The sequence below is a fragment of the Microchirus variegatus genome (assembly GCF_963457635.1).
Source record: "Microchirus variegatus genome assembly, chromosome: 23".
Classification (NCBI taxonomy): Eukaryota; Metazoa; Chordata; class Actinopteri; order Pleuronectiformes; family Soleidae; genus Microchirus; species Microchirus variegatus.
Genome location: NC_139824.1, coordinates 13,758,427 through 13,784,642, shown reverse-complemented (window position 1 = coordinate 13,784,642; position 26,216 = coordinate 13,758,427). Strand labels below are relative to the sequence as shown.

The 26,216-nt window shown below is 41.4% G+C and overlaps 1 protein-coding gene across 1 annotated transcript in view; it reads left to right on the top strand.

Annotated features, from left to right (window-relative positions):
* slit2 (slit homolog 2) overlaps positions 1–26,216 on the top strand; it is a 77,881-nt gene that overhangs the window by 22,114 nt on the left and 29,551 nt on the right. The gene's annotated exons all lie outside the window — the stretch shown is intronic.

The window sequence follows — 26,216 nt, the reverse complement described above, 5'->3', positions numbered from 1 at the left end:
AATGACTACACACACACGCACACACACACTATACTATACCTATAAAAAAAGAGTAGGAGTAAGGGACGAGCATCCCAAGGCTGTGATGTCAGCCTGTTTTACAGCTCTCATAATTACAAGCAGTGCTCTGGGTGGGTGACTCTCTCTCTCTCTCTGTGTGTGTGTGAGTGTGCGCGCGCGCGTGTGTGTGTTCACCGCCGCACATACTGTAAGATTCCTGTCACAGTTGCCTTAGTGACTCGCTAGGTAACAGTTGTCGTTTCCCAGACATCTTCAGCTGCTCCAGATATCGAGCTAAATCTTTGTGTTTTTTCGTGGAACTGGGACAGTGTGAGACGCAGTTGTGTTGTATTTTCCCCCCTCACATGTGTGTGTTTACTTAAATCTGAGGGATCACCTGTGCCTCATGACTCCTGTAGTCGAATCACACCATAGTTGTTGATGCTTTGATTAGAAAAATTACAAAAAAAAAAATGGTGATGTCTCCATTAATCAAAGTACAATAAATGTCAAAATGTTGAATTTATCATGTTTTTCTATACAGCTAGTTTTCTTTCATGCAATTGCAAAAAAAAAAGAAAACCATGGATTTATCTTGACACAAAGAGCTGAAAAGACATTTTTCCTCCGTTGACGATTACAATAAGTCTTTCTACAAAGTCTGTGTCTTATATAAGCTTGATAATATAAAAGTGCATCTGGTCGTCGTGCAAAAACATTTCCTCTATAAAAACAGAACACTGAGTTTCTTCCAAAACAATATTTAATTCATCAACGATGTGTGAGCCGTCTCAAAACAATAATGACAGGAGAATTTAGTGCGTTTTCCTGCTTTACATGTGACCAAAAGCAAGAGCCAGCAGAAGAAAACAAGTGCAACTGCCCGCTCCACGTCGTTATATTGAACTTTTTTCGCTGCAGAATTCAAAGCATTAATGTCACCAAACCAAATCTTTACGTCTTAAACTCCTCCGAACGGAATTATAGGCGACATCGATACGGCCGGCGGCGGAGGCCCCCGATGGAACCAACAGCCGTGAAGTCGATTTTCCTGTCAGCGAGCGAGAGGTTAAAATGCTTTCACTGCGTGTGTGTGTGTCATGCCCCCAAACAACAGTAACCAGATCTTCTGCTAGTCGGTATCTGGAATATGGAAAGTGACTGGAAAAAAGCGAAAGGGATGGACGAGGAGTGGGAGGAGGAAGGGGTTATTAACCACAGCGCATTACTGCCTGACAATCTACATGTTCAGACAAACCCACAAGTAACAGCAGTCGTAGTGTGTGTGTGTGTGTGTGTGTGTGCGTGGGCGAAGGTTTGTGGACGTCCTTAAAGTTCAAGCCTCATTTGAACTTGAGTCTGTTATAAAGACAGATGGAGAGGAAATACTTTAAAGCGATGCTGATTCTCCACCCCACGATATCTCCTGCTTAGTTTCCCTCCATCAGCTTCCTCAGGAGATAGCGACCATATCGGACTTTTATAGCTTTTTTTTTTTTTTTTTTTTTTTTTACTGGCCTGTTATTTCTACCACTCTGTCTTCACGTTTCAGTGAATCACATTTTATTCCCTTGAATCAAACTGTGCTCAGCGTCGCTGCAGCAGTTTAAATCAAATCTAGTTAAGCGCAGTACATTTTTGGCTATTGAGCATGAAACAGCAGGTCTGGGGTTCTATTTTTTGGCACCCTTTCTCTGTCCTGTCTCTTCTGGGTCACCAAGGTGGCAAGTGGTTGTGATGTCACCTGTAAAAAAACTTGTTTTCTTCTAAACAGGAACAACATATTGTACAAAAAACTACATCACGTACCATTGAAGGAAACATGAAACTAGCAACAGATCTCATTAACTCCTCAGGAAAGTGTTTACCGGTGTTAAATCAACAGAGAATTCGTTTTCCTCATGTAATATAAATTAATTTCTGCAATTTTAATATTGAAGAAGTCACAGAAGAGGTGATTGAATAAACACTTATATCTTGTGTTCTTTGTCTGTATTCACCTCCTCTTCTCTGCCTCCGGCCTCTCACGAGTCGTTGGGGGCAGAAACAGATGGAGACAGGTGATATCAGATGGGCTGATGGTGATGACTGCTGCTAGTCGAGCAGAATGGATGGCTCTAATTGAACTGTGCATTTGGTGTCCATGTGTGTATACATGAGTGTGTGTGTGTGTGTGCGTGGGGGGAAGGTTTTTGCAAATGGCAGCCGTTTCCATGGTAGCAATTAAACGCTAGGAGGTTCCAGGCCAAGGTTAATTAGCATGCAAAGATGAAAGAGAGGCAGACGTGAGTTGTCGGACGTTTGATCACGGTTTGTCTTTCCTCGACCACTCGTGCATGAGTGTGTGTGTGTGTGTGTGTTTGAAGCCTCTTCAACATACACATTGTTTTACACTTCATTCTAGCCCTGTTAAATAAAGGTTATAGTGTAATTTCAATCAAGTTTTTCCATCTCGGTGATGTTAGAATCCAGATTGGCTTTTAACTTCATGGTATAGAGACTCCTTCATTTTGTTGTTGTCACTTTATTTTACGCAGGCCAGTGTTTTCATGTCACTACTTTATGACCTCTGAATTTGCCAGTACGAATCTGTTCTGCCCCATAAAGCAAATTAAAGAAGAAAACGTCTCCAGGTGAGTGAAGACATTAAAAACTTTTTTTAAATTATTATAAATAATGCAAAACTCCCACAGAAGAAGAAAATGTCACACGACTGTGTCATTGGTTTTAGGGTTGTCAGCTGTCAGGACTCCTCTCGGTGAGGCATGTGGACTGTCAGCGTGAGAGTGTTGTTTGTGTGTGTTCCACGAGTGTGAGTTAGTTCATGGAGACCAGTGTTTCCCAACCCTGGTCCTCAGGGAACACTGCCCTGCCATGTTTTAGATGTTACCCTGCTCCAAAAACACCTGATTCAGTTGAAACATTACATTTTTGATTTTTTTTTTTTTTTACAAAAGTTGAAACGGTAATTTAAAGAAAAAGACAAAAGTTGAAATTTTTAATTGATTAATTAAAAAAAAAAAAAAAAATGTAAATATTTTTTTTTGAAATTTCCAAAAGTTGAAACATTACATTTTTGAAAAAAAAAAATTCTAACAAAAGTTGAAACATTGAATTGTTTGAATTTTTTTTTTCCAAAAGTTGAAACATTAATTTAAAAAATTGACAAAAGTTGAAAAAAAATGAAAAAAAAAATGTTTTGAATAAAAAACATTTAAAAAAAAATAAAAAAATATATATATTTTTTTTTTGAAAAAAAAATATTTGAACAAAAGTGTAACTTTTTTTTCCTTTTTTTGAATGCAAAAGTTGTTATTATGCTTCTGCAGAGCTGGCGATTTATTTGAATCAGGTGTTTTTATAGCAGAGCAACATCTAAAGCACGGCAGGCCAGTGTTCCCTGAGGACCAGGGTTGGGAAACACTGATGTAGACTAACTTCATGCAAAAGTAGTACGTTATCAACCCTCACTAACTTTAAAATAGAAGAATAACCATTGCAATACAGTGGATCCTAAGAGAATCAGATATAGGAGTGTTTTAGACTCCTCAACCTGAAGATGTCTTATCAAAGCACACATATTTTATTTCTCTATAACTTGTCACTTGCTTATGATACAGGAAATACGTTTGGCACTTTGTTTTGAACTGTAAATAGTTCCTCAAATGATCAATCAGCACTTAACAGTCAACTTAAATCACTGCCTCTAACACAGTAGACAGAAACCCATGCATTATGAATAGGTATTTCACGAGAGGAAGGTGTTTCTCTTATTCTGTCCGTGCCTTTAATCACCCGAGGGTTTGCAGGTATATACGTCTGAGTGAGTTTGATTTCCCACTTTGTCCCTGCCTCCCTCCATCACTCGTCTCCCTCCCTGTGAACTTTTAATAGCTCAATACTCACTGCAGAGGCCTTCAGCTCTGTTATTCACAGCTCAGTGATACAAATCCTGCTGCATGTGCACACTTGTGAGTGTGTGTGTGTGTGTTTATGGTGATTGATATGCATTAATGATGTAAGGCGAACAGCCATTAAAAGCTGGTGGAACTGTAAGCACAGCCTTGAGCTGTGACTATTAGTCTGAAAGTTTCCGGTGTTGGCAAAACACGGGGGACTGCAGTGGCAGATGTTAGGGGAAAGAGTGTGTGTGTGACTGTGTGTGTGTGTGTGTGTGTGTGTGGACTACCAGTAGCAGGTGGTAAGTTTATTTCACCCCTCTGTCCCAAACTCATCGTCGTGGGGGATTTTAGGGTAATCTAAAGCTCAGCTGTTCTTTTGCTGTAACCACACTTGTGTGTGTGTGTGTGACTGCTGATGAACTCTGGGACACATTGTCTTCTCACATTAGCAACAAAGGCTTCAGAAGAAGAGATTTCCACCTCTTAACAATTAACAACAGATTAAGCCGTACATGCCGTAAAAACCTGCCCGCTTCCCTCAGTCGCAGCACCGAACCGACACTTTTTTCCCCCCAGCTCTTTGCTGTGTTTAAAAAAAACTCAAGTGTCGCTCAACCGTTTTCTAATTCACAACCCAAATGAGATCGTTCTGTGCTCTCACCTTTTGCCCGGAGCTCATTAGAGCTAATTGGTAATCTGGTCATGTGGAAACCCAGCTGCAATCAGCAAACAATCTGCGGGCCCCTGTCAAGTGGTCATGGCCTCGGGTTTCTAACCCCGGCGCTCGCACAGATGGGCAGGTTTGCTCGGCTCGGACGTAAATAAAGGGTGCAACAGCTCAGGGAAGGACAAAGGCGGCCGTTACTTAAGAGGCTGTTTGGCGCAAGAAATGATGAAGGGAGGGGGGGGGGGAGATTGTCATAAAATTCTCTTTTCCTGAGGTCAGTGACAGTAGCTGCTGGAATCGCTCTCTTACAACACCCCAGTCACAGCGCGCCTCCTCGCAGCGCCAGCAATCGTCGTCATCCTTCTCTCTTAAACAGCTCACTCCCTTCTCATCTCAAACTCTGGCCTCACACCTTCATCTCGACTCAACTTAAAGCTGAAATAATCTTCTGCTGATCTCTCTCTCTCTTTTCTCTGCTTCATTAGATGTAACGTGTGGGTGTGTGAACGTTATATACTTCTTTAAATCACCTAACAAAAGACAGAACACGTGATTTTATTGTGGATTTGGTTCCATAGAGATGGACCCTAACCCTTAGGATTTAATTCTGACTTGATCTTGAAGGTAGCATTCGTTTGTTTTTCATGCTTTCCAGAACTAATTGGATTCTGTACAAGTACATTTAGCCTGGCTTTATGCATTTTAAAGACTTTAATTCCGACATCATGACTAAAATATGATCCTTAAACGTTCCTCTTCTGCGAGTCTGTTGAACTTCCTCCCCGTCTGTGTCCGTCCGTCCGTCCTTTGGTTACCGAAGAACCCCGGACCAAAAATAACAACACACTGTCCGACCTCTCATTACGACCTCCTAATGTCGCCCGTTAAGTTAACAGCTCGACACGAAGGAGGTGTGTTTCCTATTTGGCCTTGAGGTTTTTCTGCTGTTCGCTCGTCGTAATTACGATTCACTCGCTCACGAGTTGGGACTCTATCCTGATCGTCTCAACGCTCAAAAGCTCATTGAACCTTGTTGGAGATCCAGATTTAATACTTCTGATGTCCCCTCCTCCTCCTCCTCCTCCTCCCGAAGCGAAACCCCAATTTCTGACGCTGAGGGACAGCAGCAGTGACCCATATGTGGTGTGTGACGCTTCAGAAATACATCTGAACCCCTCTGACACACACACACACACACACACTCCCAAAGGAATTCATCCTAACGTATCAAGGTATTCATTAACTCTGTTACACACACACACAAGTGACAGAAAAGCGAGTAATGGGCTTAGTGCAGCGGAGCTTCATGTTTGTCATAATCTTGTCATGATACTGTCCTAATCCTCCTCTAATCCACAACCCTTATGGAAGAATGAAATGGGATTACTCCTCTATCTGTCTCCATTATAGATGCATCTCGTCTTTCAATTATGTGTGTGTGTGCGCGCGTGTGTGTAACACTTCATTGTTGAACATATAAACTGTGACATTTTCAGAGAGCAGAAACACACACACACACTCACACACCTCGGTGCAGCAGATGGTCACTGTGTGTGTGTGTGTTTGTTTGCGCTCAGATGATCATTCATATGCACAGTGGAAATTAACATACTAACAAGCTGCCCCGTGCATATGTGTGTGTGTGTGAGTGTGTCAAACCTTGATTATCACTGTGGCCATCGGACGGAGCTGAAATTGTGCCCAGTGTGTGTGTGTTAATAGCCTTGGCTCCACTTACCATGATGAGGCAACTGTCACTGTCACTTAGAAGCAGTGGCGTTAAGATGGAGAAGTTCAGTAAATGATCCAAAATGGAAGAAGGGGGCATGAAAGTTGACGTTGAAGAGAACAAGAAATAAGAAGAAAGACGAGGGATCTGAGGCAGTCAGGAGGAAAAGGAGGTTAAGGACCTGACCCAGTGATGGAGAAAGAGTTGGAAGATGAAAGCAAGAAAAGAGGCAAAGTGTATGAGGAGGATAAAAAAAAAAAAAAGGCTAGTCTGACTCTGGCATGCTCTGGGCAGAGATGGTCGTCGTCAAAATGAACAAAGCTGTGTGTTTGTGTGTGTCTTTGTGTGTGTGTGTGTGTGTGCCCTCCAGCTTTTGGTCACTAATGGGCAGCAAAGTCTTTGTTCCTGAGCAACATGGTTTTTGAATAATAGAGCACACACACACACGGGCTGCTGAAGTCGCAGAGGGTCGCAATACAAGCAAGTTATGATGAGCGTGTGTTTGTGTGCGTGCGTGCGTGCGTGCGTGCGTGCGTGTTGGCCGTGATTGCTCCTAGCCACATTCTTGCAGGTCATTGGCTAACAGTTGCCCAGGGAGACAACTCAGCAGGCCATGATTGGCGGATGATCCTAACACAGTCTGACAGTCTTGTTAGTGCAACGTGATTGGTCAATTAGTAACATCACTTATTCTGAGGTCCCCAGAGAGAGAGAGAGAGAATAACAGAGGGGTGGGGAGGTGGAGCTATAATAGTTTATTTTAGTTTTAGTTCTCTGTTAATTAAATTCAATTAAACACATTAGAATAACTTTTACAAAGAAGTCGTTGACGTGTTTATTGAAAGGAAGGAGGTTGACAGAAAGATGGGGGGGGGGGACAGGTTGTGTGTGTGTGTGCATGAGTGCGTGTGTGCATGAGTGCGTGTGTGTGTGCATGTGTGTGTGTGTGAGTGTTGTGGAGACAGATCCAATCTCTCCATAAATTATGAATGTGTTCCGGAGGAGAGCATTCAATAAGCAAATGTCACATGGTTCTGGGTCTAGGAATCCAACTGTGTGTGTGTGTGTGTATTTGTGTGTGTGTGTGAGCCCCCCCATGTCATTTCTGGCCTTGACTAACAAGAAAAATGAAATGAAAAATGATATCATAATACTCTTTTTTTGGTTTGAACTGATGAAATAAAGGAGGGAAGGAACTGAGGGAGCGTTTGTTTGTATACACCAGCAGCACAGGGCTGGGTCTGCTTATAGATCACATATTCATGCTTTCGTAGTGATATAAATTCGCTATAATTGTGCAGATTTTACCATATTTCTTTTCTTTTTGTTAATAAAAATTAGTTAAGTGAACTTGGAACTGTGACATATTTCACAAATTTCACAAATTCAATTCAATTTTCAACAATTTGAGTACTTTTTGTCATCAGATTGCTTCGGTTCTACTGAAAAAATTATATAAGACACTTTATATTGCACGTTCTTATAGCCTCTGTATATACTGTACATTTAAAGATAATATTGGAATTGTGTTCTATGTTTTCTAGCAATTAGCTGAGTATAAAGCACAGATTTTTCAGAATAATCACACATTCCCCGTCTTTTCCCTTCCATATCGTATCACAAGCTTTTTTCCTCTGACAGCACAGACACAGAATGGCCTCCACTGTGTCCGTGTCTGGCACAGTAACTTGAAGTCATGAAGTTGTTTTGTTTTTGAATGTTGGCCATGATCACGTTAATGAACTTGCCCCGAAGCTGTCGTGCGACTTGTGCAGACTGGCTAATAAAGTCATGTTATATCAGTGTAGCGGGCGGCCTGCTCGGCCTGCTGCTTTTAGAGATGTGTCATGCTGTGTGTGAGCTAATAAAGTTGTGATTTCTTGAATGAGTAACACAGTTTTACAGGGGGTGCTGTTGTTGTGTGTGTTGACCGCGTTACGGCAATAATTGCGATGGTCAAGATTGAACCTTTTGGTTTCCGTTTCTCAAAATTACAGTTGCTCCCGGGTTCTTAATATGATGCACAAACGTGGAAACCGCAAAAAGGAATGTGATAACACTCACTCTGCGCTCCCATAGACACACACAAACAGGAAAGTCGATGTTTGGTATGTGGCTTCTGTGTCAGACGGGGCTGGGGAAGGGTTGACACCTCGTCAGAGAGTCTGGGAGAGGAGACGGGAGATCGCACTATGTGACACCAGGCTTTTTATAGACATGGGGAGGTGAGAGGGGGGTAAAGATGGATCCAAGTGGATCACCTTTACACAGAGGGGCCCACTCTGCCAGTGTCAGTTGTGGCCAGTTAACTGTTTTTTTTTATCCGTTTTTAAAATATATGTGTATGTATATACGTGTATATATACATATATATTTATATATATGTATATATACATATATGTATATTTTTATGTATGTATATATACATGTATATGTAGATGTGTATATACGTATAAATACATATATATGTTTTTTGAATCAGATTTTAATATATTTGTATGTGTATGTGTTTATGTATATACGTGTATATATGCATGTATGTGTATATATGCATGTATGTGTATATTTATATACATGTGTGTATATATATGTATATATATGTATATATACGTATATGTGTGTATATACATATATGTATATATACGTATATGTGTATATATGTGTATGTGTGTATATACATTTATATATATATGTATATGTGTATATATACGTATATGTGTATATATATGTATATATACGGGTATATATACATATATATGTTTATATATACACATATATATGTTTATATATGTGTATATATGTATATATACACATATATGTTTATATATGTGTATATATGTATATATACACATATATGTTTATATATGTGTATATATATACACATACTATACCACAATACATGATAATATAATACCATGGAATAAACATTTTTCAATAACAAAGGTCTACAAACTTTGCACAACACAGAGCAATGATGTATTAGTGATTAAGCGTCCTGTCAAATACTGTGTAGAACAGCTTGTGTGTGTGTGTGTGTGTGCATTTTTTTGCACGTGCTGTCATTCCTTTTTGTGTCGCCATGATAAATGGATTCTAAAAAAAAAAAAAATGTAAGTGTCACACAGGCTGAAGGGTAGATTGTAGACGTTGGTGTGTGTCTTACACACACAAGTGTATGTGCTTGTGCCCAGCGTCAGCGGGAGAACCAGGGAGAATGGTGCCCTGCGGGGAGGCTGGCCCTCTATAAGGAGATGAATATGCTGATATGACAGTGATACATGGAGATGTTTACAGTAAACTCAAGGCGGCAGAGGACACAGCTTGTAGGATGTTTTTAAGTCAACTTTGAGGGGGAAAGTTTACACTGGTTGCCTCCATCTCTCTGAGACAGCTTCATAGTGAAGCTGTCTCTCTGTATGACATCACTGGAGGAATGTCATTATTATTGGAACTGACAATGTTCAAATGCTTTGGCACGCATTCAGAGCAGCCGAAACACACACACACACACACACACAGTAAAAAAGGTGTGTGTGCACACTGAGGCCGTCCGTCCCACCTTGTTACCGCAGACAATCCCTGCAGTGTTTGTGAACTGGTACGCACTTGTGGTCGTCAATGCTGAGCAAATCACACACACACACACACACACACACACCCTCATATGCAAAGGCAAAGAAACTCTGGAGCAAACTTTTCCCCTCCTGTAGCATTGGGGACTCTTTAAGATTTCCCTTTTGTTTACAGTCAAAGCCCCTGCTGTAGTCTGTGTGAGTCTAACGCAATCCTTTCAGATGAATTGATTTTTACAGCCACACACACACACACAACACACACACACACACACACACACACACACACCGTTGCTCTGTGTTGCCCGAGCACTACGAGGGTATAATGTGATATCGGCTGGCTTAAGGAGACTTAGCACTGGTGCTCTTGATTTGTTGCAACTTTGTGGGAAAGTTGAGTGTGAGTGGGATAAGCCGTTATTGCCTGCTCCTCTGTGTGTGTGTGTGTGTGTGTGTGTGTGTGTGTGTGTGTGTGTGTGTGTGTGTGTGTGTGTGTGTGTGTGTGTGTGTGTGTGTGTGTGAGTGTGAGGGAGAGAGAGCTGATGGATGAACTTGCAGTCTGGTAAGCAGGGACATTCCCCCCTCTGTTCTCCCTCTGTGCCATGGAAACCAGACGGGAGGGCTATGGTGGCCCACAGGAGCCAAATGAGGCGGCAATAATGCAGCGCTTAACCCCACATTGAAAAATGACTTCATTCTTTCATCAATGGAGCAGTTCCTAACGCCCCGCCACGCTTCTGCACGCACACACACACACACACGCATAAAAACACACACAAGTAAGTAATTGAAATGTGCAGTGGGTATTTCCCATGGTGAAGGTGTGATACAGTTAACTATTATGCACATCAGACACACACACACACACACACACACACACACACACACACATACTCTTATGCAAACACAGTATGCAGTATATGCTGCAGTGCAGAGAAACACTTTGATTGAGGCGGGGTTTGAATAAAGATGTGTGTACGTTTGTACCCCGTGCTTGTTTTGCAGTCACTTTATCAACGTGTGTTTGTGTTAATATTCCGTCAGTGTGTCATTTTTTTATTAAGATTTCTGTTAGCGAGCACTCGCAGATACTAATCTCCATGGGATCCATGAATATTTAACAGAAATACAAAATAAGGAAACAGAGGCTGAGTGCGACACATCTTACGCTGCATTTTTTTGGGGGCTTGTACAACTGTTAAAATAAACACAACATTTGTTTCCTAATCGCTCCCAAAAGTGCTGATTATTTCAAGGTCGTTTTAATACAATAGCGCATGCACACACGCCATAACTGTATGTGTGTGTGACCCAAAAGGCTCTTTGAGATGCTCTTTCCTTCTGTATCCAGTGGCTCTTTGCTCACTTAGCGGCGCCTTTTGTACGTCTTTCTTCCATTAGTGTATTACCGTTTGTGTGCATGCTTTTGTGTGTGAGAGATTTGAGGTGTACTGTAATATAATAAGTTGAAACCCTGAGGGCAGCTTAGAGCCTCTTTCCAGAGAAAGACGACAGGGAACGATAGATGACAGAGCTGCAGCCGGCCGTGACCGAGCGACAGACGAGATGATGGAGAGAACGTAGGGAAAGACGGAAGAAAAACAGTTACTGGAGAGGGGTGAACATGTCAGCTGTAAAAGATGGAGTCAACACGGTATAATAATAAACTCAGCAATCAGGGATTCCCCCTCCCCTGTGTGTGTATGTAATCACGAGTTCTGTTTCTTAGATACCACTTAGCATCTGACAAAAAACAGGGTGTGAGTGTTTTCATACCTTCACAAACGGTGCGCGATAATGTGCGTGTTTATGTTCTGTTAACTTTGTTTACGTGACGCGGTCAGGGCTGTGTCGATGCTGCTGTATATTTGTTTTACGCTCGCGCGTGTGTGTGTGTGCGTTTCTTTGCCCCGTGGCAGCCTCTTTATGCTGCCTCTGTAAGGACCTGAATTGAAAAGCCTTTTGAAATGATAACCCAGAGTTATGAATAGATGTATACACTGGAGAGTGAGTGACAGTGACGCTGAGTGAAAAGGAGACGAGGAAGGAAGACGGCGATGCGAGAGGGGCCGAGATATAAAAACGAATATAAAGAAACGGTCTAATTCAATAAAAAAGAAACTTGTAGTGGGAATAAACTCATTACTGGAGGTGAGACGACTGTTTTCAGCTCTTGTTGTCTCAACTTTTTATCTGAAAAAGACAAATTGGAAGGAACGACGGAGAAGTGAAACAGACGAAAGGTTAAGGGAGAAGCATGTAGAGCATAATATGAGCGCGTGAGAGGAATCCAGGCCAAAGAAGGAGCCGAGTGAAAGACAGAGGTTAGAGAGGCTCGGTGCAGTGTCTTGTTAACCTGTGTGCTGCGTGACAATAGCTCAGTAGGACCTCTGCGCTCGCAGGTCTGTCTCAAGTGCTGCCTGTCACTCTTTAGAGTGTTCTCTTTCTCGTCAGTCAAGCCTCGCCGTGGCCTCGACCGCAGAGTGAAAAAGAAAACAATGTCAGGCTCTGCTTCAGCCCCACTGTAAGGCGCTCAATGGATCCAATCAGTGTGGTTAAAGTTGCTCCATTTTCCCTGGAAAGCGTTTTTTATCCTGCATAGAAATGGTATTTTTAAAACTCAAGTTGTCATTTCTACAGCAATTATGGCTGCACTTGTGATGGATCACCTGTCAAACAAGCAGTCAAATAAGTCCACACACAGGGGGGCATCTTTGTGTTGTGTGCACTCCCTTATTTGCTGCATTTGAAGTTGCCAACCCAGTAATGGGTAAAAAAAAAAACCCACTATAAATAATATTCTACGAAATCCAGCTGTTGCAACCCCTGCAGGTCACACTCTTTTGTCTCACGTTGTCGTCGTGGTTCTATCTGTTTATTTTAAGCTAAACGCTGCTGCAACTGGAAACAGAGAAGGCATCGCTCAGCAACAACAGAGGAGGCTTTTTATACACGACTCACAATAAGTTAGGGATATTACATGGACAAGAATATCCCTAAGAAAAGTTCATGCTGCAGTGATATTCCACCATGAAAGCAGGGCATTTAAAGGTGCATTATGTAATAAATCTAAAGCAACTGGCCATAAAATCCTCCTAATATGTCACAGAGACTCAGGAATAATATTCATATAACATACTGAACTCATCAACTACATCAGTACAGCCAAAATATTCCCATTAAAAAATATATTTTGCAGACTTTGGCATGTGGCGCCACCTACCGCCGTCTACCAATCATTGCAGTTGGTAGAGTCTCAGCTGCCGAGCAACCACGGATTGCCAGTTACATCTGAGCTACAATGGCGGAGAAAACGAAACCTAAAATACCTTGGTATTTTTCATTTTAGTGTAGTAACCGTTTTTGGCCACATTCTTACATATGGCGCCTTTAAGTAGAAGGATCCAATGGTCATTTCTTTATCTCAAACAAGAGCGAAACATCAGTGGCGGCAATACCACAACAAAACATCCCAATGTCTCAATAACTTGATCAATTTTAAAGTGGTGTCTTGGTCTCACGATGTCAACATCATGATTCAATAACAGTTGAACCACTACATCAGACAGTTGTTGTGATTTTTGCGGTTAATCACTTTGTTAGAGAACAGCTAGAGAAGTTAGAGAAGTACTAAAATACTGAACAATTGGACATGTACGTTTAAATGTAAAGGTTAGAGTGCATTTTAGGTCCATTCTGAAACCAAACAGCCCTAACTTTTTGTGAGTAGTGTATGTGTGGTTATAGAATACTGGATATGCAGAATGGCTGATGTTCAGTCGGTTACTAATCAACCCTCACCGCAATGTTTAGATCTGGTTAAAGTTGTCATGGCAGTGATGTCAGATCATTTAAAATCGTCCACATATTTACGTATGTATGATGATGATGATGATGATCTTGTTCCCTGGGGAAGATCTAATCAAGCGCTGTCATCCCCCAAACTCAGACGTCATTCAGATGCATCAGATGTATCGCAGGCATCAGCGGCGTGTGCGTTCCTTCGGTGTGTCTCTCCCCCACCCTCAGCAACAACTCCCCGGCATTGTGTCATCGGTTCATGCATTTTTGTCTCGACTCCAGAAAATGTCCTCATTATTATCCTCTTCCCTCAGAAACGCCACAGTCTCGTTTTGCCTGCTCCCTGTTGTGAGGAGGAACCCCGCAACTCTTTTTAATGGAAATATGTAAATAAAAGCCTCGATCAGTGTCATGGCAGATTTAAAGCATCTTTTTTTTTTTCAACATCAAGTACAAAATGACAAGTCTTGGTCACTTGGTAAAACTCTGTGCTGCTGAGAAACACCAAGTGTTTCATGTTCAGCTGTTGATCTGTGCAGGAAACTGCACATACATTTCATTAGAAAAACCTTTATTTTGGAGGCACTAGAGCTGTAAACAGGCCACACAGCTGGTGTAGTGGTTAGCATGTTCTGATTTAGCTCCCAAAGTCCAAAAAACATGAATATTTGGAGATTTCGCCCCTGAAAACTCAGGATAAACTGGTAGAAGATGGCGCTATAAACACCACAATGGCACTTTTTGATCTGAAGCAGGTGTTGTTAAAGTTATTATGTTGTTAAAGGTGATGCATGAGGAAGAAAATGATCTCCAACTCAACCCTGGATCCAACTCTTCCATTTAAAGTGGAACTATGCAAGATTTTGACAGCTTCAGAGTCACTGTGATGGTTAAACGTCTTGTTGCGGGGGAGATCGAGGGCTGTTTCCACTCCCCCTACTGTCTGTTAGTGGAACACCAACCTTGCAAGGCTGCAGGGGGGGGGGAGCTCCATAGAGACTTGCAAAGTTCCACTTGAAGGACGAGGCAGAGGAAGTGAATGAAGTGATGAAAATGGAGTGTAGGAATCAAGGAAGGACAGTTGCGTAGGAAGGAAGAGGACGAGTGAGGACGGACGGTGGGAAAATATGAGAGAGAGGGTGAGCAGGAACAAGGGAGGGTGCAAAGGAAGAAGAGGAGGAAGAAGATGAGCGTGTGCAGGCTGGGGTCAGAGGTCGCTGTCTGTCTTCACCAGGATCTAGCTGCAGCCTTATTACAGCCTCATTACATCAGTCCACTTCTTCCATAAAGACACATACTGCACATGCACACGCTTTTAGAAACACTTACATGGTCAGTCAGTCAGCTGGACGTTCAGTAATGTTGATCCATTTGTGTGTGTGTGTGTGTGTGTGTGTGTGTGTGTGTGTGTCACAGCTGTTTAGTGCATTACCAACCAATATAACACACACACACACATAAACCCTGCTAATCTAATCAGCGTCCAGCCTTCAAACAAACTTCCACTATGTCCCGACTGCTGCTATGTCGCCTCTCTAAAGTCACTCAACAAGCTCTGACCGATGCATATTTTCTATATTTGGGACACAAACAGCTCACTATGGACATTGTGGACAGCAGGGTGTCAGCGGTGGATTGTGTTTCAGACCAAACAGCTTGTGTGTGTTAGTAAATGGAACAGAGGCATCGCTTTGCTCTGAGGTGTCTGAACATGTCCATGTCCATGTGCCGGACCAAATTAGCTCCAACTGGTCAGTATTATATTATAATCACATAATGAGAGATGACCTGGACATGATGATCTTTTGTCCACAAACCAAAATAATTCAGTTTTAGTGATTTCTTTATTATATGGCGCAAAGAGACGAAAAAAATATTCACAAGCTAAAACATCAGAAATCTTGTTTTAATCATGAAAAAAGTTTCAAACTTTCGATTAATCGATTATCAGAATAGTTGACGATTAAATTAATTGAGGAATTGTCTCAGCTCTACACATAATCCTAGATTATTATTACTGATAGTTAAGTGTGTGACAACTACTTAAAAGTTGTAGGCGATCAAGGATTTGAAAGTGTTTAAAGGCGCCATATGTAAGAATGTGGCCAAAAACGGTTACTACATTCAAATTCAAAATACCAAGGTCTTTTAGGTTTCGTTTTCTGACATAACTGGCAACCCGTGGTTGCTCTGCAGACGCTACTGACTGCAATGATTGGTAGATGGCGGTAGGTGGCGCCACATGCCAAAACATGATTTCAAAACATAAACTTGATTTGCAGTCTGCAAAATATTTACCTTAATGCAAATATTTTGGCTGTACTGTTGTTGTTGGTGAGTTCAGTTTGTTATATGAACATTATTCCTGAGTCTCTGTGACATATTAGGAGGATTGTATGGCCAGTTGCTTTAGATTTATTACAAAATGCACCTTTAATGCCCTGCTTTCATAGTGCTTTAATATTCTGTTGAAATCTGACGTTAGGTACGGACTAAAACCCACGAAAGTGACAACCAATGAAGGTTAGCGCACGATGAGTGTTTGACAACACGCACGACTTCTCACATCGATTGTCAGCTGTGTATAAAATGGATCTCTGCTTTTGTTCGTAAGTGTTTGCCGTCTTTTTTGTCTCCGTCTAATTCCGTCATCTTTCTCCGATCATTGTCGGATATCGTGTTTATTTTGACGCGGCCTAATAAACGTAAATGGTTCTTGGGCACGGTGTGTGTGTGGTGTACTATGATGTGTGTGTGTGTGTGCGGACAGTGGACAGATGGTGCAGGACAGCTGGTTCAGAGTGACAAGTGTGTGTGACCCGAGCCTGTGGTGGTGAAAGAAAGAAAGACAACATTGACGGAGAGGAACTATTTGAAGAGGAATATCTCAGCCAGTCTGTGATTGCCAGGAGCTGGCAAACAGAGGGATGGGGGGGGGGGTGAGGTGGTGGTGATGGTGGTGGTGGCTGGAGACATCTTGAATAGATTTGGAGCGAGACAAAGACGAGGAGGTGGAGTTGCGATAAAAGAAAAGCAGAAACTAAACCTTTCTGCCAATTTGTTCTTTTTTTATCCGCATAGTACTTGGATTTCTTTCTGACGGCCACAAATGTTGTTCTTCCATGTTTTTGTTCTCTCCTCTGGCTTCCTCTTCCTCTCCTCCCCCTCCTCCTCCTCCTCTCCCTTGCTCTCTCTCTCTCTCTCTCTGGTCTAAAAGCATTTCGCAGGTGTTGGGTCGGATACTGTAAACTGCCTCGGCTTCATCACCCTCTTAGCCTGATGAATCCCTCTTTTCCCTAAACAATCCAGAGTAGGCGATTGACAAGATGTTCATTCTCACAATGAGTTCAAGTGCGCGGCCTCAGGGGAGGAAACAATTTCTGTTACACACACACACACACACAGCAACTGACAGTTACGCTAATGGTGCCTGAAGGGAGAAATTTGATCAGCCCTCAGCTCGTATTTAAACAGTAATGATCCTCTCTCTTTTTATCATAATGTTATATAAATACATACATTTTCATCCAGCTGGCTTCATTTCCATTTTTTCTTAGAAATAAAAGTGCTAAGTAGAACCATATAAGGTTCTTCAGCTGGTCCTCATAGGAGAACCCTTTTGGAGGGTTCCACCAAGAACCCTTTTAAAAGCCTTTATTCAGGAAAGGGGTTTTAAAGGGTTCTCTGGATCAAAATGGTTCTTACTGGAACCATTAGTGTTACCAAGAACCCTTGAAAAACCCTTTCTTCTGGGTAAGGATTTTTTAGAAGCAAATGGTTCCAGGTAGAACCTCAGCCCTTGTTGAAGGACCCTTTTTTGAACCCTTATTTCTAAGAATGTGCAGTATAGTGTCTTACACTACTCTTTTTCAGCACAACCTATAAACCAGGGGTGTCAAACTCAAGATCTCAAGAGGGCCAGACCAATCAAATAATAGCATAACAACCGATTAACAACACGCACTTCAAATGTTTTCCTTTGTTTTTATATTAAATTAAGTTTTTTTTTTCTTGAGAAAAATAAGTGCAATTTCATCAATATTATGTCTGTAAAATATAATATTTCACATTACGATTAGATTCTAATCATGTTATTTGTTTAAAGGTCACATTTCAACGATCGCTTGACTTGTTTTTATGAGCAAAAATAAAATAAAGACAGTTTATTTTGTCCCCTTCTGCACAAGTGCCACTTTAAGAAAAAATGTGCAATAAAGTAAAAATCCTAACTTTGACTCAACAACACATGAGAACACAGAAAACTGCATTTTATAAAGCCTGAATATATGACCTATAAAGGCACACCCCAGGATGTCCATATAAGGACTTCTTTTGTGAACTTTTTGGTCTTTCCCAAATCTTCACCAAATGCTGTGACGTCTTCAATGTGATCACTCCTGAGTATTTTTACTCATCAGATACTTTTTTGAATTTAATAAAAGCACAGAGCTTTCAAGCATGTGCTTTTTTAAAATTCATTTTTACATTTTTAAAGGATGTCTTTATAACTTTGAAGCTGCCAAAGAACATCCGACATGCTGCGTCCTTGTATCTCAATTATGCACATCCTCAAAAGAAGGTAAAAAGACACACAAAATGACACCGTTTAACCCTGCAGAAAACTTTCAGATAAGCAATAGATGAGAGAAAGTGTCTTCACATTATCATCTTTTAAATCTTAAAATCACCTGTTCTCTCTCTGTCTTTCTGTGTGTGTGCATGAGCAGTGCTCTCAGCATGTCACTCTAAGCTGCTGTGTAAACACTGGGAAGGAAAGACAAAACCGCACACATTGCTGAATTATGAGTGTGTGTGTGAGTGTGTGTGTGTGCGTACGTGCGTGCGTGTGTGTGTGTTTTGAGTGTTTGTGTGTGAAAAGAGCAAGAGCGAGAGAGAGTGTATGTTATTATCTCTGCCTGTCTTGTCATGGTTTGTAAACTGTGAATAATGACACTGGGGTGAGTAAGTCATCGCCACTGCAGTCTTCACAAACACACACGCACGCACACACACACACTCGCTGTATGCTTCTTTCCAGTGATACGCTACATAACCCCTCATTCCTCATCTACAAACACACTCTTTCCTTAACCACAAACCGTCTCCTCCAAAGCTCAGCTGTCAATCACTGAAAATGTTTTTAAAGGAGGAGAAAAAAAGAAAAAAAAACCTCTTCATTTCATAGTTTATGGTCCCTTTAGCTGTTTATTTTTACATCACTCTTAGTTGTTTGTTGGCCACAGAAACAGCAGATGATGGTTCTGTTTAACGTGATATCGAGGACACTGATATCTCAGCTTCTGCTCGTCTGACCGAGCTGCGTCGCTCGGTTGACAGATGAAGAGGAGAGAGGGGGAAAAAAAGAGAGAGAAATGAATGAGTGATGGATGAAAAAGGCTGATGCAATGATTGAGCGATCAGGAGAATAGTGCAGCTATTGATGGATGAAGGGAATTGTGTGTGTGGGGAGAAGACGAGATGGCTGAAAATGACAAAGGGAACGTTGGCTGCCAAATTGATACATTATCCGCCAGTAAGAGGGTTTTTTTTTTGTTTTTTTTTTCTGTAAGACATTGAGGTTTCTAAATGGAAAAGAGACAGACGAGGAGGGAGGAGGCCGCTCCCTCAGCTTATTGGGTCATGGAGTTTGTGGCAGATCGGGTCAAAGATGTGGTCGAGGAACTCGGGCAACGCAGACGCGGAGCAACAGGCCCAGACATGTGTCCGCGTGCTGTCACGTTCTATTCGTCTATTCTGTTTATTATTATTATTGTGTGGCAACGCAAAGAGGCAAACAGGAAAAGGATATGATGTCACCGGCCAGAAAGTTTGTCAGTGGTCTGGCAACGCGTCCAACTAGTGGTCATTTTAGTTGTGTGTGTGTGTGTGTGTCTGTGTGTATTTTGGACACTCCAGCAGGCAAAGACCAGAGGTGGAAAGTAATGAAATACATTTACTCAAGTCACTGTATCGAATGCTTTTTTTTGTGTATTTTGTATTTTTTAAGTACAATTTAAAATCCAGATTTTGTATTTTACTTGAGTACGTATTGACTCAAGTATTGTACTTTATAGTTACTTTATAAATCCTATCCATTACTGAGTAAAAATAACAATTGGTCAGTTTCTGACCCCTTGTCATATTTCTACTACCCTCACACACCCCACACAAAGTAACTAAGTAACTTTTACTTAAAGTACATTTCAAATGAACTACTTTTTACTTCTACTTGAGTACATTTTCAGATGACTACTTCTACTTGAGTAATATTTCATCAGAGTATTGATACTTTTACTTGAGTACAATATTTTAGTACTTTTTCCACCTCTGGCAAAGACTGCATTAAATGTGGCTGTAGTGCTGAGCTGGTTTTACTGTACACACACACACACACACACACACACACACAAACACACACACACTTACTGTCATAGGCAGTGTGTATAGGTGTTAGAGCCAGGATTATTGACTCGTAGAGACAGAGACAGCAGCGAGCGGCGAGCGAACACACTGCTATCGGAATACGATTAATACTGTCTGGCTGATGGATTAGACTCATTATACAGGGAGCGGGAGGGTGGTGGAGGGTGGAGAGGAGGATGTGTGTGAGTGAGTGAGAGAGAGGACGACGCAGGAAGAGAGAAATGGAAGAGATTTGGATAAATAAGGGGGAATATGGAAAGGTGTGATGGAAAGAAATCTGAGTGTGGAAGCAATTAACAAAGGAAAGAGGAATATTAAAGTCTTCTTGTTAGAGTCGGTTCCTGCTTGTTTCCTTACGAGCACAAGTCATAATCTGAGTGGTGAGTATGTGTTCAAATTCAGAGAATAAAGCCTCGTAAATATTACACACTGGACCTTTAACAGGTGCAGGTGCACAGTGTGACACATTTTATCATCCGTCAGTTTCCCTTTAAAACATCATCAGAGGAAAACTATGTCCCCATTACTAAATGCTTCTCAGCTCTCCTCATATGCAATTATTGCATTACTGCAAGCCACTGTCTATGCCTCCTCCTCCTCCCGTGTGTGTGTGTGTGTGTGTGTGTGTTTCCTCACTTGTCTATAATTACATGTGTAAACATTTCTGATGATGTCATGGCGTCTCAGACTGCTGACAAATCTGTTCCCGGGTGCTGGAAAGCGACGTAATGCATGTCTGGATTTACGCGTCGTGGTGTTTTCTTGTTTGAAAGTGAGATGTGATCAGACGTATATATATACATTTATATATATATATACTGTATGTATGTAACAAGACAACCAGACAACCGTGTGACAACTCAGTCTCAGAAGCTCAACTCAACGGCTTTGTTCGGAAAAACGCGCTGCTGAGACAATAAGGGAGCTGAGGGGGAAAGAGCAGGAGCTATTTGTGTAGGAAATCTGTAGGCAGAATGTAACATTTCTTACCGAGCAATCATCTCGGCTTTCCTGTCTGACTGCGTCCAGAGACACATTGCAAAATAAAAACTCCTGAGCAAAGCAGCAAGAGAAATAACATAGCTGCTACCACAAGAGTTTCGGTAAACCGAGCACACACACACACACACACACACACACACACACACACACACACAAAGATACTCTTCTTAGGTCACTGCACTGACTTCATTTGGACCAACTAAATAAAGCTTTCACCCAAACTACAGCTGCAACTAACGATTATGTTCATAATCGATTGGTCCATAAAATGTCAGAAAATGTTAAAAAACAAAATGTTCTCCAGTGTCTTGTTTTGTTACGATTTCTTTGTTATGTGGAGCAAATAAACTAAGAACATATGCACATTTAAAGGAGCCATATGTAAGTGGCCAAAAACGGTTACTACATTCAAATTCAAAATACCGAGACAAAATACTTTCAGGTTTCTTTGCCGACGTAACTGTCAACCCGTGGTTGCTCGGCAGCTGAGACTCTACTGACTGCAATGACTGGTAGACGGCGGTAGATGGCGCCACATGCCAAAACATGATTTCAAAACGTAAACATGATTTGCAGTCTGCAAAATGTTTTTTTAATGCAAATATTTTGGCTGTACTGTTGTTGTTGGTGAGTTCAGTTTGTTATATGAACATTATTCCTGAGTCTCTGTGACATATTAGGAGGATTTTATGTCCAGTTGCTTTAGATTTATTACATAATGCACCTTTAAGAAGCTAAAACGATCCGAAATCTGGTTTTAATGACGAAAAAAAAGCTTCAAACTGATTAATCAGCTCTAACCCAAACCATGAATGCCTTACCATCACCTTAACCTAACCACAATTCAAATCTTACCACTACACATAACTCAGATAGGAGGTTTTGCCTCTCTAGGACCAGGTTTTGGTCTCCATGAGGACTTCTGGTCCTGACAACATAGTACTTTATTGATCCCAAACTGGGAAATTATTGTGCAGCAGCACAGATTTCAGGCCACAAAATATCCTATAAAGAGATAATAAATCCACACACATAAACAGGGGACACTCACTCTGTAAAGTCAAGTGTCCCCTCAGTGTCCACACACAGGTCCAGTCGCCATAGCAACCCGCCCTCTTACCTGGATTTAAAAGTATGCGAGGCATGATGGTGAATGAGGGAGACAGACAATGAGAGAGGGAGGCTTTACAGGTTTGTCATTCATGAGCATTCAAGTCAATATTAGTTTAGAAGAGAGAGTGAAGAAGGAAGCTGAGCGAGCAGAGGAATCTGTGTGCAAGAACATGTGAGCACTTTTTTTGATCAGGTCCTGCACCCACTGTCGTGAAATCAACCCTCAGAATTCCCAGGTGCCTGTCCGGCCCAGTGTGTTCAGTAATCCTCTCTATTGTCATTGTTTCCTTTCTCCCCCCCTCTCTTATGCTTCTTTTTCTTTTGGGAGTCTTTTCCCTCCTAATTGCTCACACTGTGTGTGTGTGTGATCTTTGGGGGTCCACTTCACGGCACACAATCGCAGTTTCATCTCGGTCTTTGTCCCCTGAGCATCCTGTCCTTTATTTGCCTCGAGGGAAAAAAAGTGAAACCTTGTTGCTTCTCTATTAAGTATCACATTTTCTCTGTCGCTTCCTTACATTATCTTTTTTTTGCCTCCCATTCACAGATTCTTTATCGTTAATTGGATTATGATCTCTAAAAGAGATTAGAATAACATGATTTACTACTCTGACCACACACAAACACTGACAGATAATACTCTACCATTCAAAAGTTTAGGCTCACCTATACAATTTTTTGGTGTGTTTTCCATTAAAAGTCACACTTTTATTCATCAAAAGAGTTGCAAAGTGAATAGAAAAGACAACTAACATCATTGCACAAGGGTTTTCTAATCACCCAATAGCCTTCTAACGCCATTATCAAACACAATGTACCATTAGAACACTGGAAATGGGCCTCTATACACCTATGTACATATTCCATTAAAAAACACGTTTGCAGCTAGAATAGTCGTTTACCTCATTAACAATGATCAATTTAATGTTATATTCATTGAAAAAAAAGTGCTTTTTCTTTTTTTTTTTTTACTTTTGAACGATAGTGTACATGTATCTGCAGTACGCTGGACCTGGCGTGCATCTCATGCCAGTGGTTCTTACCCAAAATATGTTCCGAAAACTGTGTGTCAGTCTCCAATATGAGAGAAAGAGCAAGGGCGTAGGAGGAAGAGGAAGAGGAAGAGGAAGAGGAGGGGGGTGCATGAGTGAGAATGAAGTGCTGCTCTTTCATTGCCCAGGTCTTCTTTGACACGCAGGGGCGTCAAAAGCCCCTCTCGCTCTGAAAAGACCCTTTAGAAATGTAGCACTAAGCTCTTAACATTGGAGATCTGACTCTCTCTCACACACACACACACACACACACACACATATCCTGGGTGACCCAAGGGGAGAAAATTAGTCAAATAAGGAAAGGATTCTATCTGCAGTGAAACAGCAAAATGATGATGCGTCTCATCCATTATTAGTAACCAATCTCAATGTGTTGAAGCCTGATTTATACCTACTTTTAAATATGCACCTGTAGAATATGTGATTTTTTATAGTGAAAGTCACTTTCTCTTTCTCTCACGTCGCCTGTAATTCTTCAAGTGCAGGACAAAGACGATGATGTTCTCTTGTTGCTCTCTTCCTGTGTGTGTGTGTTTGAGAAAGAGATGGAGACTCAGGTTCAGGTTCTGGTTGCAGAAGTTCACTGTTTATGCCAGAATAGGTCCTAAAGAGGCAGAAAATACAAGTGCACACACACATTCACACACACACACAGCTCAGCAGGGGCCTCATTTAATGAAGCTAACCTCCTGGTTTAGGCACCGGGGCAGAGGTGAGGGGTTAAATCTCAGGGAAGTCCAAAGACGGGGACAATTTGGCCAAAGAGGAAGTAAGCACTGACTGAGCGGAGGATGAAAAGGGAGTGATTGAAGGGGGGGAAGAAAAGAAAAGAGGAGAGGCCAACAGTGGTGGAAGCCCACTTAATGATTTAGATTAAGATTAATTGAATCAGGTGCCTTGGTGCTGAACTGAGGAGGAAAATCCACTTCTAAATCCCCCTAAGAAGTCAATGTCTTAGCCGAGTTAAGAAGTCAAACTGTCAATCACATGTGCGCTCCTGTATTGTGTCCCCTCTGCATGTTGTAGATCACAGCGTATGGGGGGCAAAAATCAATTTCTAATCAACTCAACTGCAACAGAAGATAAATAATATTATATATCTTAGACACTCACACACACACATGCACACACCTTGCTCCTGTATGGTGTTTACTGTAGCAGCGTGACTATAATTGCACCCCAGCAGAGTGTGTTATGTTCCCCAGTGAACATGCTAAGTGTATGAGTAAACACACTCCGGGTTGAGTTTAGTTGACAGTTTGTGTGCAGCTTAAACACATACACACACACGGCACATTCACAAGTGTTTACTGATTTGTGGAATCAGTTTGTGTGTGTTTTAGAGCGGCAACTAACGATTATTTCACAAACGATTAAACGGTCGATTATTTTCAGGATTAATCGATGAATCGTTTGGTCCATAAAATGTCAGAAAATGCTTAAAAAAGTCGATCAGTGTTTGTCAAACCCGGAAATGACGATGTTCTCCAATGTCTTGTTTTGTCCACAAACCAAAATGATTCAGTTTTTATGATTTCTCTGTTACGTGGAGCAAAGAAACGAAGAAAATATTCACATTTAAGAAGCTAAAACAATCAGAAATCTTGTTTTAATCGTGAAAAAAGCTTCATTAATTGTTTCAGCTCTAGTGTGTTTGGGGTATAAACGCTGACCTTGTTGAGTCAGAACCTAATTTCTGAGGATCTTGTGAAGTTTAGGGCACATATGTGGATTGTGGTTAGGTTAAAGTGATGGTTAGACGTTATCTGGTTATGGTTAAGTTTAGGGTTAACCGGCTGTAAAATGAGTGAAAGTCAAAGTCAGTGTCCTCAGAAGACGAGCTGTGCAAACCTGTGTGTGTGTGTGTGTGTGTGTTTGTGTGTGTGTGTGTGTGTGTGCAGGGTTAAGGAGCACTTTCAGGATATTTGTTTGGTTTCAGAGTTCCAGCAGTTAAAAGAGCACAGCTTTTTTCCAAACCCCCTTGGTCCTGTAAAAACAGTATCAGGATACACTCGCCTTGATTCAGACCAGCCGCTGTATGTGTGTGTGTGTCGGTGTGTGTGTGTGTTTGTGTGTGTGCACACATAAGGACAATCATATATGTGTTTGTGTTGTGTTGTGTTGTGTTGTGTTGTGTTGTGTTGTGTTGTGTGTGTAGGTCAACCATTTTTTGATCTGCCTCTGTTTGGTAAGTCTTATGCCAGGATCACAGAAACTGATCTCCAGCACAAACTCACCGTGTAAACGCCTCAGTACAAGTTTCTGAATTAAAATATAACTGTTTATAAGTTTAAAAAACGGCTATATTTCATGATTATTTAATCATATTGTCATATAAGTGAAATATTAAACTTATCACGCTGCTAATTCCCCAATCTGTATACAAGTTATTTATTATTTTGCATTTATTGCTCATGAATCAGATGAAGGCGGGAACACTGGAGGAATGTTTTGCATGTAACACAGATTTGATAATTGACTTTTGGTGCATTAAAATGATCAAATTCCAGCTTTTTTTGCACCAAATCAAACATCAACATCTTCAAGAAAAAGAATAAAGCCACTCTAGTTTTCTTGGAAACAAACGATTCCGATGCAGCAGGTGACGGACGTTACCTACAGCGGCCGTTATACGGGGAATGTGAGGAATGCGGCTGGGCATTTGCCTTTAGCCGATTAGGCCTGGTTTGAGGTCACGGTGACGCGGTTGTCGGGGGGTCGAGAGCTGAAAGGTCAGTGTTGAGAGGTCAAAGAGTCCGTCTGGGAAACTGGACGACACGGGGACATATATACACGTCCACTTTCAGGCTAGTTTCTCTGAGGAGGCACTGATTTATTTCCTACCTGCGTTTTACATCTTGTAATACTTCTGTATCCTGCAGACATTCCCACACCTCATTTAATGTTCATAACTCTGTGTGTGTGTGTGTGTTGCTATATCAACCATTGCCAGCG